At 43.9% G+C, this 14,554-nt stretch overlaps 1 protein-coding gene across 1 annotated transcript in view; it reads left to right on the top strand.

Moving 5' to 3' along the window:
* The window catches only part of LOC144826284 (proprotein convertase subtilisin/kexin type 5-like), a 567,967-nt gene that overhangs the window by 348,284 nt on the left and 205,129 nt on the right, over positions 1–14,554 (top strand). The window lies entirely within an intron of this gene.

Raw genomic sequence — 14,554 nt, 5'->3', positions numbered from 1 at the left:
CAATAGGTATACCCAGGGTACAAATCATAAAAAACGAAGTGAGGGTACTAACCAAGTTTGGCAGTATGCAAATACCATCATGGAATGTGACATCGCATTGCGTGACATCACGACATGTAACCTTTCACATAGCATCACAACCCGTGACCTCACAGGAAGTGACATCAGATCTGAAGACCTCTTACATATGTTTAGCATGTCTATCATGAGCACATAGAGCGCATTACAATATTTACCAAATGAGATGTTGCGGATGTGCTAGAAATGTTGGACCTCAATTTAAAGTTTTATTTTTTAAACCCTGCCACTAAGAAATTAGCAACAAGGAGAAATGTGGTAGTACAACTGTTTTCTTTAATTGGTTGCAAAGTCTGCAGTTTAAAATATCTTAAGGCACCTGCTGCAGAGATCTTTGTATGCCAATTAAAATGGTAAAATAACTCTAGAGGTTAACGTGTTTGCTGGAGAGACCTGTGATTTATGTAATCCCAATTGTTAATCAAAGTAGCTTGGATCATTCATATGTCTCCTGCAAAGCACATTATGTAACATGCAGATGACAGACTTTTATTTTACGTAAATAGGTTACTGCTTTTAACATAGAGATACTTTTGTTTCTGCCAATAAATTGTAATCTTTCTGATTCAGCACAGTGAGCTATAAAGGGCATGACTCCTACACCTTGTAACCCTCAATATCTTATATGTGGCATCCTGGACATTGATTTACACACACATGATTTATTGTCAATGTGTAATGTGTACAAATGATGTAAAGCGCTTCGACCCCATGGATACAGTTTGAGTAGCTCTATATACGAAATAAAACGAAATAGTGGTATTTAAATTGTTATTTGTGTAATTACTGGGACGGGCCAACACAACTGACATTCTTATAGTGCATGCACATCTCTTATATACAGGGACTGAACAAAGTAAAAAGCATGCCTCTCTTAAGTACCTGTGATGTGATAAGCAGAGTGCCTTTGTTTCCCCTCCATTGCATTAAGGGGTGGGGTGTCTGTTATTGTAATATAACGGGTGCAGATTTACAGATTTTCTAAGAATTAGGCCCTAAATTACTTAGGCCATAATTTTCAATCCCAAATATTTAAATAACAAATGTCTAATGTTGCTTAAAAAAATTATAGTTGATTACAGAGATCCCTTCAAAGAGATGTTTGAGTGAATTGATGTTATCTTTATGGGACTGAAAATATTATGTGCACCTTAAGCTAAGATGTAATGATTGGAAAATCATTTGAAATTGATCATTAAAATGTGCTACAAAGTACTGGTAAGCCCTCTATTATTATTATTATTATTATTACCGAGTTTTATATAGCGCCTGGTTACCCTAGGGCATCCCCGCGCTCATCCAGAAAGAGACACCACCACACTCAGCACAAGGATTAGGCAGGGAACAGATGAGTTTTTAAAAGTTTAAGGAACCGTAAAAAGCTCGTTTCCGAGCGCAGGTACAGAGGGAGAGAGTTCCACAGAATGGCCACGTTTATGGAGAATCTTCTGCCACCGGTTCTTGCCTTCCTCACCCTCATAACCTGCAGCAGATGTTGATGGTCAGAACGGAGAGAGCGGGAGGCCTTGTAAGACTGGACCATGTCCCCAAGGATAGGTGGGCCTTTCCCCTGTAGAATTTTGTGGGCCACACAAAGCGCCTTAAATTTAACCCTCTCTCTGACGGGGAGCCAGTGTAGCGCCTTCAGTGCAGGGCGAGCCGACTGTCGCCTAGGAAGATCCGTCAGGAGCCTGGCGGCCGCGTTCTGCACTTGCTGCAGTTTGTTTAGGGTGGATTCTGGAGCACCCAGAAACAGTACGTTACTGAAGTCCAGCTGCGAGATGATAAGCCCCTGAATAAGTAACCTCCTAGAGGCCACTGGGAGGAGAGGTAGAATCTTCCGGGCTGAACGGAGCAGGCCGAAACACACGCCTGAGATCTTTTTAGCGTGTGTTTTAAAAGAAAGGTCCTGCTCAAGCCACACCCCCAGGCTCTTCATCTCCTGCTTGGGGGTGGGTACGGGTCCCAGGCAGCTGGGCCAGCTGCTAGGTGATAAAGAGGGAGGGGAATTCCCCAGCAGCATCAGTTCCGTCTTGGAGCCATTAAGCTTGAGAGCTGAGCTACACATCCACGTGAAGATCTTATCAAGACACGTGTGCAGCCGGTCGGGATGGTGTGCCGACTGGGAAAGACCTTCCACCAACTGAGTATCATCAGCATAGCTGATGATCTTGATACCCAGAGGCAGTACCACACTCTCCAGAGGGGCCATATAAATGTTAAATAGGGTAGGGCTCAACGATGAGCCCTGTGGCACACCACACTGGAGAGGTACTGAGGATGATTTCTCATGGCCTTCCCACACCTCAAATGTCCGGCCTTCCAAAAAGGAAGCGAACCACTTGAGGGCCATCCCGGAGACCCCCACCCCCGACAGCCGTCGGAGAAGCACCTGATGGTCTACGGTGTCAAAAGCAGCACTGAGGTCCAGGAGGATCACTGCCACCAATCCCCCTGAATCCAAAATGCTCCTAGCATTCTCCACGACTGCCAGCAGGGCAGTATCGGTCCCCTGACCGGGGCGGAAGCCCGTTTGGGAGTTGCCCAAGAGGGAATTGGACTCCAAGAAGCCCGATAGGCGACTATTTACCAGCTTCTCCGCCACCTTACTAAGGCCGGGGAGCAGGGAAATAGGCCTAAAGTTGGCAAGGTCGGCTGGGTCCAGGTTAGGCTTCTTCAAAAGAGCCTTCACAACCGCTCCTTTCCAGCTAGGGGGTACCACTCCTTGGGTAAGAGACAGATTTATAAGGTCCGTCACTGGGCCGCCGATGGTAGGGGCTACCTGTTTCAGATACTTCATGGGTGCAGGGTCTTTCGGAGAACCACTTTTCATGCTCGCCAGAACTGTAAGAACTTCTTCCACAGTGACAGGACCAAAAGAAACCAACTCTGCAGAACGCACCCTGGGCTGAGGCCCTGGGCTACCACCCGAGGAAACGTCCTCGGTTAGCCGGGGAAGAGATGCAAGGATGTTATCGATTTTAGTTTTGAAAAAGGAGGCCAATTCTGAGCATTTCTCATGTGGGTCCTCATGAATGACCTGAGGTTCGGGAGTATTCAGGAGTTCTTTAATGACCCTGAACGATTCCTTCGAGGAGTTGGCCGCAGAGCCAATTCTCTCCTCAAAGAATCCAGATTTAGCTACCCGAATGGCAGATTTGTAGGTACTAAGAGCCGCCCGGTATTCTCTCCGGCTCGTTTCGCTCCAATCTTTCCGCCAGGTCCGCTCCATCCTCTTACCCCTGGTACCCCTCTATATCCTTGGTCCTGGCCTGTGGTCGGATGATACTTGGAGCCAATGATGGGCTTCCGTTTTCCTGCGAGGGTTTACTTCATTGGCTTGGTTGATAAGCTTAAATTATTCAGATTGTACACGCAGGATTCCAAAGGTGAATGGTGGTGTCCTTGACGGTCGAGAAAGCACCAAGTTGAGCTACCATGTCACTGGATTGTCCTGACATCATTTTCTCATTTGAATTCAATAAAGTAGAACACCTGTCTTGGGTCTTCAGGGAATCAGTTGCTGACCTGGGAGGGCATCTTGCCATCCTTATGAGTAAACTAGGCTGTAAAAACTGTGCTCTTAACAAATGAATGCAAATAAAGTCAGCAATTGGTGGATCACATCTAACACAGGGATCCAGGTTTAAATATCGATGTAAAAAATATAGTATACAAAAATATCGATGTAAAAATATCAATTACAAAAATATCGACTACCCATAATTCTTAAACAGGTAAGTACAATAATATTGAATCCAAAAATATCGAAGTTAAAATATAGATGTAAAAGATATTGACTTAAAAAATATATATAATTTAAGCAAAATATATTAAATGTTATTAATATTTTTAACAAAATAAATTTCATTTAATATATATTTTAACTAAATATGACAAATAAACGTAATAAAAAAATATAAAATCACAAAAATGTGTACATATACATATATTTACTTAAATACATTTCATTAACTATTATCTTTATTTAATTTATACATTTTTAAATTATATAAAAATAAAATATATACATATATCAATAATTTAAAATAAAATTAAACATCCTATAATAAATGTAAAAAAACACATACATTTCACAACACAATAATAACAATAGCAGGGAAAATGTTGGATAGCGGAGAGGTACGAATTACTATTCCCACTCCAGTGACTGCAACAGCAGAGAAAGTGCTGGATAGCGGCGGGGTCAAACTCACTATTCCCACTCCATTGGGTGCAAAAGCAGGGAAAATGTTGGATAGCGGAGGGGTACAAATTACTATTCCCACTCCAGTGAGTGAAACAGTAGGGAAAGTGTTGGACAGCGGAGGGGTAAAAATTACTATTACCACTCCAGTCAGTGCAACAGTAGGGAAAGTGTTGGATAGCGGAGGGGTAAACATTACTACTCCCACTCCAGCAAGTGCAACAGTAGGGAAAGTGTTGGATAGCGGAGGGGTAAAAATTACTATTCCCAATCCAGCGAGTGCATCAGTAGGGAAAGTGTTGGATAGCGGAGGGGTAAAAATTAGTATTACCACTCCAGTGAGTGTAACAGTAGGGAAAGTGTTGGATAACGGAGGGGTACAAATTACTATTCCCACTCCAGTGAGTGCAACCGTAGGGAAAGTGCTGGATTCCACACCAATAAAAAAAAATCAACATGGTTATTGAATTACATTTCCATTATTAACATAAATAATAATTAAATTAAAATATATTATTATTAAAACAAAACATTCATTAATTACACATTGTTTAACACAATAATTTCCACAACACACACCTAAAATTAATTACACAATTACAATTAATAATTACTAATTAATTAATACAAATTAGTTAACAAATAACTAATAAATCATCAATAAAAAATAAATTACTTCCCACCATTTACACCTTTAAACACCATAACACACACCTAAAATTAATTAAACCATTACCATAATTAATTAATAATGAATTGATTTAAATTAACTAATAATCAAAAAATAATTAATAAATTAGTGTACACATTTAACTCAATAACATCACAACTATACAATTATGAATCAATATAAATTACTAAATAAATTTCATATAATTAAATTACTTCCCATCCTATGTCCCTATAAACCCTCTACAGAACTAAAAATGCAAAATTCTATTTAATTTTTTTTATTAACTACAATAATAAATAAAATCTATAAAATTAAATTACTTCCCACCCTTTCCCCTATGAACCCACACCCCGCTATCGAACTAAAAACACAAAATTGTATAAACAAAATATATTAACTCCTAAATTTTAACATATGTACCAACATTACAAATAATTCTCATATAAAATACTAAAATACATAAGATTAATAATAATTCTATATTTTTTACAACTATTGGGGTCTATTAGAATGTCGGGTGGATCGCCACCACCCTCATGGCGGTGGCAATCCGCCCGACATTCTCCTCTGCCCGCATCCCATTCCGCCCCCCCCCTCCATATTAGTATGGCGTGGAGACCCCTGCGGACGGAAAGACCATCTGCTGGTTTTCTGCCGGTCACACAGGTGACCGGTCAGAAAAGGAGCCTGATATGGTGGCAGTGTCTACAAGACACCGCCATCCATTTTACAATACATGCGGTGATGTGCCTTTCCATGGCGGCAACGGCATGCGGTTACTGCTTGCGGTAGCGGGCCCCCAGGGTATTGGGGGTGCACATGGGGGTACCTATGGTACCCCCCCAGCATTTGTATGCACAACTTGGCAGGCACCGCACGGTTGCACACACTGGCGGCCAGTTCCAGCACCGCTAGGGTGGGGGGCGGACTAAATTCTGCCCGCCATCCATATAGATTTGCGGCTGCAGATCTGAGTCGATTCGGCAGAAATGGACATTGGAACAACTCGCAACTAACCTGTGCAGCAGAAGAGACCTGAATTGGTTAATGTAGCGGAGTAATCGTGAGTGGACTTCTGGTGAGGCAGGATCTCGGCAGCGCAACATGGCGGCAGCTCGAGACACGGAAGGTCAGTGAGCCCTGCTAACTGCGTGACAGCTTCAGCTCCGGAAAAACTCGGGTAAAGTGCACAGTGGACCGTAATTGTGACCCGCACTGCGTGAGAGTGAAGCATCGCTGACTGCGTGGGAAGAGGCTTTATCAGGAGAGAGTTCCGGGGATGTGGTGAGCTGGAGGCTCCCTAGATTGCAGCCACGCCAAATTGCTTACGGAGCTGCGCTCAGACAGACGCGAAGGTGGCGATGGCAGCATCCAGTTATTACAGTGTGCAGCGGACGATCCATAGGCCCTGCGTGGTATAGGAGTACGGTATTGCACAGTGTGGGGGCAACGGCACAATTGCAAGCCAGCACTGGGGGCGAGACAAAGCAGCAACATGTAAAATGATGGCGCGCTGAGTTGCTCTTGCACCAGAGTGTTTGGGACGCTGTAAGTGAGTGTCTGCGGAGGCATAGGCGGAAATATCGGCTGCCCTCCGGCGCCAAGAGGAGTAATATAACAGATTGGACACTGATGGGAGTAACCGAGTGCTAGATCAAAGCGGTGAAAACTGTCTGTAATATGCCTTTGGAGTCCTAGTAATCACTCATAATGGGCTAATACAGGCTGCCGCCCACACGATGCAACGAGTGACCTGCTGCACCAATTGCGTGATCCTACTAGCCTTACAAAATGGTGCCAAGCATAGATCTGATGACTTCTAAGCCCCTCAAGATGGACGTGTTGCCATTCGAATAACAGCGCCTCTCTTCCCTTGAATTTTAAACTGCTCCCTTCCTTAGCCTGGAGCTCCACCTTGTGGCCTGTTTTTAACAATGCTCCCACCTTGAAAATCTGTGCTGATTGATGACCCAATGTTTTTGATCCTGAACCTAGCGATCCTCTCCTTCTATAGCCTTGCAGGGATTGATTGTTTGCTTTGCTAGGGTTATTTCAACATAACTCCCTCCAAGTGTAGCTGTGCTGTAATTGTTTGCTTTGCTGGACAGTGTCAATCCCCCCCTTTTTCTTTTGCTACTATTGCCTAGTCTCCTCTGCCTTTTCTATCCCGACTACCCTGTTTCCTACTTGCTTATATTATTTACCTTGTCCTTTTGTTGTTTACCACCTAGTACCTCTGTTTATTGCACCTTGAGATCCCTAGTCTATGCTTCATATATTGATTTGGATTTTTTTTTTCTCTTTTTGCTTAGGTCTATGTTTCTTACTTTGTTCACAAGCAATCATGTAAAGCAGTATTGCTAATTGTCTACGGCAGGCCCTACAAAATTGTTCGACAAATCTAACACACGTCCGATAACTTTTGCCTTCTACCTCTCAACTACTGACTCTCCCACTACCTCCTAACTCCGTCTGACTACCGCTTCCTTCGTACCTATTTACATGACTCATATTCTCATGTCTCTGGCCCCTTTCTCTCATATCATCTTACCCTTACCCTTTGCCAACACCGCGTCCTTCCACTCCTCCCTTTCCACGTCTCTCCCTCCACAGCTTCAACACACTGCCCTCCCTTGACTTCTCACGTGACTATCTGATTTACCTCTCTCTCTTTGCCCAATATGCCTCCTCTCAATTTCCCTTCCCCCACCCAGGACCTTTCTCTATCTAAACATGGTCCCAACAATACAGCCCCCAGGCAGGAGATACGTGCCTCTGTCTGTTCAAACCTTATGCACCTTATGCAACCTTCCCCCTCTCCGCTCCTACTCTTTCCAGCTTCTGTCCTCTGTCCTCAGCCCTCACATGCCCTTGCCCTTTGTTCCCCACCCTGTTTTTCTGTGAACGTTAGACAGACTTCCTTTCGTCTCTATGGTTGTCTCTTCCCTTATCCTCACTCCCTTTCCTCCCCTACCCCCACTACTTTCTCTCGCCTTCCCTAATTTGTATCGCTGATTATTTTATTTAAGGTTTACTTGTTGATCTTCTTCTAGTATATTGTTGAACCACATTGTTGCACTTCCTGTTGTCTCTCCTATTGTCTCCTACCACATCCTCCCTCTATTTATGTCTCTCCCTCCCTCCTCTCTCAATGTTTTGAGACTGAACTATTTTGTCTGATGCCCGATGGAGCTACTTGGTTTAGCTATAGGGGAGATGGGCCTTGGATTCCCTCCTTGGTCGTCACCTACCCAGTCGGTCTCTAGGCAGACTTCTTTTCGTCTCTCCTTATTGTCTCTTCCCTAGCTCCTATCCTCTCTCCCCTGAATCTCTCCCCTTGCCTGCTACTCTGCCTACCCCCTGTCCTTTGTGCCCTTTGACTAAGCACTCCTTCTCCCCTTGATGGGGAAAGATCCAATATTTATACTCTGGAGTCTCAGCGAACCCGCTGAGTGAGTCCACTGCGCCAAGGGAGCCACTCACACTTGAGGTATGGTATGGCACCCCTTGCCAAAGCACTCCCTCTCCCCTTTTTGGGGAAGGATCCAGTATATAGGCCTTCGAGTCTCCGAGACCTCTCTGAGAGAGTCCACTGCGTAAAGGGAGCCTCTTGCAATAGAGATAGGGAAGGGATACCACTTCCCCTGGGATCACAGCTTACTGGACTTTGGACGTTGCCTTGACTCGTCTACCGGTTTTTTATCCCCGTCACCTTTCCCCTCCTCTCCCCATGCTGTGACTCTCACCCTCCCCTCCTCTTTCCCACCTTCATTATCTGTCTACTTCCCCTACTCCAACTCCCCCCTGAATCTTTCACCTTGCCTTCTTTTCCCCTTACGTATTTGTGCTCATTGTTTATCTCGACCTTACAAGTAACTATGTGCCATGCTCTAAGAACTGTGTAACCTTTGTAACGATGTAACCTGTAACTATGATGTGATGCTCATGTAAAGCGCTCTGATACCTCAAGATCTATCCAGCGCTATATAAAACTTTTAAAATAAAAAAATTAAATAAATATAGGCCCCTAAAGTTTTTTTAAACGATATTTAACACTTCGATATTTTTGCAATCTATATTACTTACCTAACAATCGATATTCTTGACCACAATATTTTTTCCATCGATATTTCTATCCCACGCTATTTTTTCCTCGATATTTCTGTACATCGATAGTCTAGCTCTGTACCCTAACACAGAGGTGCTTACTTATATACCTGATTTTGAATATTTACTAGTGCGAGCTAATAAATGACATTTAAAAAAAAAAAAATTGGTTGCATTTGTGTAATAACAATTCTGAAATTTGCCATTACATGTTAATTGGAAAATTGAGAACAATGTATATATTATTGGATGGACGCAAATATAACGACTAAGAGTTCCTTAATGATTTGCCTCTACTCCATTCTCTTCATTGGTGATGATTTATAGAATTCTGGTGATGTGTTGTTTGAAAAAGAGGTCAATATTGAAGATGAATTCAAGTGATTTAGAGATATCTGTCATTCCAGGAGGCAATCTGTTCATTTCAGACTGCTTCTCCTGGCTTTCTGGCTATTTGTTGCTGTTACCGAACAGAAGGAATTTTATCTCTGTTGGATTGAGAATTAAATAGGTGCTGCCCATCTATTTCTCAATGACATTGAGGCAGATTTTTGAGTCGTTGAGTGTCTAAGCCACTGGAGATTTTATAGCCTTTAAGTTGCATCTTGTCAGTGTATTGATGGATCTTGATGGTGCTTTTGGTGAGCGGGGTGACAAGTGCTTCTATCTAGAGGTTTAACATATTCGGCAAGAAGATGAAGCCTTGAAGCACTTCGCAGGAAATTAATCATTTCTGAGACCTGGATGTTCCTTAATGTATGAATTAGTAGTAGTATGGGAGATAGGAATCGAGCCACCGCTAGGCTATCTTTAGGCACGCCATATGAGTTTCTATCAATACTTATTGATCCGTAGTTGATGGTTGATTGTGTCAAAGGCTGAATGGGATCAGGAGCCATTCTTGCTGGTGTTCATGAGGGCACTGCAAGACACCTGAAAAGGAGCTGTGGCCTGGACTGAAGCCTCACTGATCCTCTTAGTGGAGGTTGCTTTTGCTGATGTGATCCTGACATTGAATGGTAATTGCTTTCTATGAGGGAGGTTGTTCATGTTCCCGGTTTACTTTTGCGGTAATGAGTGCATCTGTCTTATTTTGAGGTTGTGCTTGAAACGTTCTTGTTTGAGGGAAGCACTGGGATGTTGAGGAGAGGGATGAGGGGACATTGCTTGAGAAATGTCCTTATAGAATGTGATAGAAGATTGTCTGTTTTTGGGTTGTGGCCTGAGGGAGTGGAAAATGTTTCAACACCTGAAGTCAGTAGTTTGTGGGCCGAGGTCACATAAAATTTCATTGCCCTGCTATGCTCGATTTACACCGTTTTGTTTTCTGTCTTGCATCTTGTTTTTCAATCTATATGCATTAAATAACAGCATTGCTGCATGCACCCAGCACCCAGACCCTCTGCCTTCAAGTCTGTTTATCTACCTACATTTATTACCTGATATTTCTAAACTGCAGACATCTTTTAGTGATTTACAAATAGAGAGACTGAGGCAGGAGAACTCGCACCTATCACATATAGTGAATTTAGTTACATTGAGGTGGTGCTCTGATCAGGAAGAACAGTCTCCTAATCTTCCTTACAGGGGTATTCCCCTCAATGAAATTGCACAAGAGGGACCAGGCACACATTTTTACTTTCATATACATATAGTATACAACTTTTTATGAAGTGGGTTGCACAAAATTCATCCCCAAATTCCCTTTTTCGTTACAAAACTTCTTTAGTCAAATCTACATGAAATTAAAATTATTTTCAGTAGCAAACGCATATTCTCTCTTCTTGAGAGACTTCTTCAGGGCTGCAAAAGACAAACAATGTACACATAATGAAAACCAGAACAAACAAAAGAGTGCTTTCACCAAATGAAAACAAACTTACATAGCACCAACTGCCCAATCACATTTTGGCAATCCTCACTCAAGTTAGGTGACACTTTTTCACCAAATGAATTAAACATCTGTGTGCAACCCATTTTCCAAGAACTACATTTCTGACAAAGCAACACTTATGGTGCAAGGCCAGCAACTCAGCGCAAATCATAAGTCCAACATTCCTGACTCGAGAATCAATAATTAATCTGCATAAGTCATATCTTATTCACAATTAATATCCACATCTGTCAACACCTTAGGTGATACAATGCACTCAAGTAATCATAGTCCTGTCCCGTCATTACCATGTTCATTTATTCTTTTTGTATTCATACTTGAATTTGGTTTCTATTTACAGCTCTTTTCAGTGGGGTCAACTATGCTTTGTCTCTAGAAAGACTCTACTTAGATAGATAGATAGATAGATAGATAGATAGATAGATAGATAGATAGATAGATAGATAGATAGATAGATAGATGGATAGATAGATAGATAGATAGATAGATAGATAGATAGATAGATAGATAGGTAGGTAGATAGATAGATAGATAGATAGATAGATAGATAGATAGATAGATAGATAGATAGATAGATAGATAGATAGATAGATAGATAGATAATAATATATACATAGATACATACATAGATAGATGGCTAGAGAGATAGAGAGATAGATAGATAGATAGATAGATAGATAGATAGATAGATAGATAGATAGATAGATAGATAGATAGATAGATAGATAGATAGATAGATAGATAGATAGATAGATAGATAGATAGATAGATAGATAGATAGATAGAAAGATTACATTTTATTGAAGCATTTTTGCCTGACTAGCATTTTTGTATGTTCAGACCTGGGTGTTCATTGGTATTTTATCAGTAATTAGTCAAATTTTATAACAAACTGCTCTTGGAGCAAGGGCAGCTGGATTGTGTCATCATAATCAAGCGGGCACTGGTTGCCATGGCCGGCACGGCGGTCCTGGGCAGGGCAGGGCCGGCCGGCCGGCCGGCCGGTGAAGGCTGGATGATGCAATGGCACTGTAAGGGGGGGCATGACCTGCCATGTGCATTGACATCAGCTAATGGATGTGTTGGCCTGCACGTCCCCCGCCGATCACGTGCCCCGCCATGTTGGCGCCAGTGATACAACATTGTTGCAAATCGACCATCCGTCCCGGAACCTTGCACATGCACTTGCCGGTGTGTGAGCGTGACGGTCTGTGCACGTGCAGACAATGTGAATGTCGAAGGCGGGCCGCGTATGCCCAGACGTAAACAGCGGATGCAGTGCACCGCCATGGCGTGGACAATGTTTGCATCTTAGCCGATGATGCACCTTGTACCATTGTCTGCAGCTGCCTGCTCACGGTTGTGTGCGTGATTGCGTGGCTACACATGTCATGCTCCATCCCATGTGTGTCCATACCATGGCCATCGGTGAGCCACAAGTGTCCATCATGTGTGCATGTCCACATCGGGTAGTACCCTACACAAGTTTGTCGTACCTCACATGTACACAGTAGATCCCGTATGTATGGGCACCTGTGAATCAGTTGTCAGTGAGTGGTATGTGTCAGATGATGACTATGGTGGGGGTTCTGTTGTGTACTGTACATGTGTGTTGCCTATTGTGTCCCCATGCATGTGATGTCCGTATGCCCACCATTACTGGTGTTGCCATTGGTGCATCATGAAATGGGGGGGTGGGGGGGTGTTTAATTTAGTATGTGTGCATGTACTTGCATGTCTGCATGTGATGTTGGGCCTACACATGTGGGTCATGTCACATGTCTGGTTGGCAGTGATGTTGAGGTGAGACACTGTGCATTGCACATGTTGCTAAACATCATGTTGCTAGTGGATGCACATTGTTGCTACGTCAATCCATGTTGTCCTGACAATCAGAGGAGTCACACATATGACAAGCATACACTGGATACTACATGTTGGTAGAGGGCGTTGACATGTGATTGAGTTGCACACACATGCGTTGTATGTGAATTGACTTCCATTCCATCTACTCCCACACAGGAGGGCTCCAAATGTCCTTCGCCCATACACTGTGCTGGAGGATATGGTGGACGAGGAGGTGATCCGGAAATTCAGGCTGGATCACCGTCGATTGTTGGAACTTGTGACCCTATTGTCTCCTCACCTGCAGCCGCGAAGAACCTATCCAGGTTCCATGACACCCACGCAAAAGGTGATGGCGGCACTCCATTTCTTTGCAACAGGCACATTCCAGTACACAGTTGGAGATGCCGGGGGAATGTCACAGGCCATGTTCAGCACGGTACTCCGGGATGTACTGACAGCCATGATGCTGTACAAGCATGACTATATACATTTCCCTCAGGCGGCGGAGTTGGCAGCGGTCAAAGCTGACTTCTATGCCCTGGGTCGTATACCACACGTTGTGGGTTCCATTGATGGCACGCATATCGCTATCATTGCACCACGGGCACGTGAGCAGGTGTATAGGAATCGGAAACACTTCCATTCCCTGAACGTGCAGGTGGTGTGCCAGGCCGACAACATCATCTCACATGTGTGTGCAAGATTCCCCTGGCTCTGCACATGACGCCCACATCATGCGGAGCAGCATGGTCCCCCAACTGATGGCTAATCTGCGTCCGGCACAAGCGTGGCTTGTTGGTGAGTATGCTGTGGTGACAGGAGTGATATCTGTGTGGCATGGTGTGCCCCACAATGCAGGTTGTGATGTTTCTCTCTCTCTCTCTTCCACCAACACAGGCGACTCGGCTTACCCAAACAGGCCTTGGCTGCTCAGTCCCATACGCAATCCCACTACAGCTGTAGAAATGAGATACAATGATGCCCATGGTAGGACACGTCGAGTGGTAGAACGGACATTTGGCCTGCTCAAGTCTAGGTTTCGGTGCCTGGATAAGACTGGAGGGGCCCTGCCTTACTCACCAGGCAAAGTATGCAAGATCGTGATAGCGTGCTGCATGCTCCACAACCTGGCTGTGCGCTATAACATTGAACTGCTCTTGGACCCTGATGAACTGCAAGTTCCTCGCCCTCCCGACCCACCCATGTCAACTGATGAGGATAGTGGTGAGGAGGAAGGTGTGGACCAGAGGCGCCAGATCATTGATCGCTACTTCCCTTGATTGTGAGTGTGCTCCTCTTGTGCTGCTTGGGTATGCCCTGTGAATGTGTGCTGGTGTTGTGGCATAGTGGTGTGCTTCATCTCTGTGTTCTGCTATGTGATGCATGCATGTGTGTGTGTGTGCTAAATTGTGGCCAATGCACGTCTCCATGATGTGTGTCGTCTCATCCATTACTGTTGTGATGCGTGTGGGTTGTTCAATGTTGCACTGCAGTGTGTTCTGATGAGTGTGATCATGTTTCCTGACGTGTCTTTGCGGTTTCTATTTTCCCTAGGTCACTCCCGCAGCGCCATGATTCTGTACCAGTTGGATACCTGTACCTAGTAACATCTGTTTCTGATGCATTCATGTGAATAAACATGGAGGCAACACATGATTGAGTGAGTAAGTGGCTTTTATTTACAAATTGTGCATGGGTGTAGGTGCATATTTACAAATGAGTGAAGGGGTGGGGGAGTGAGAGTAGA

The sequence above is a fragment of the Lissotriton helveticus genome, chromosome 3_2 (genome assembly GCF_964261635.1).
Source record: "Lissotriton helveticus chromosome 3_2, aLisHel1.1, whole genome shotgun sequence".
NCBI lineage: Eukaryota > Metazoa > Chordata > Amphibia > Caudata > Salamandridae > Lissotriton > Lissotriton helveticus.
This window is presented reverse-complemented; position numbering and strand designations above follow the sequence as displayed.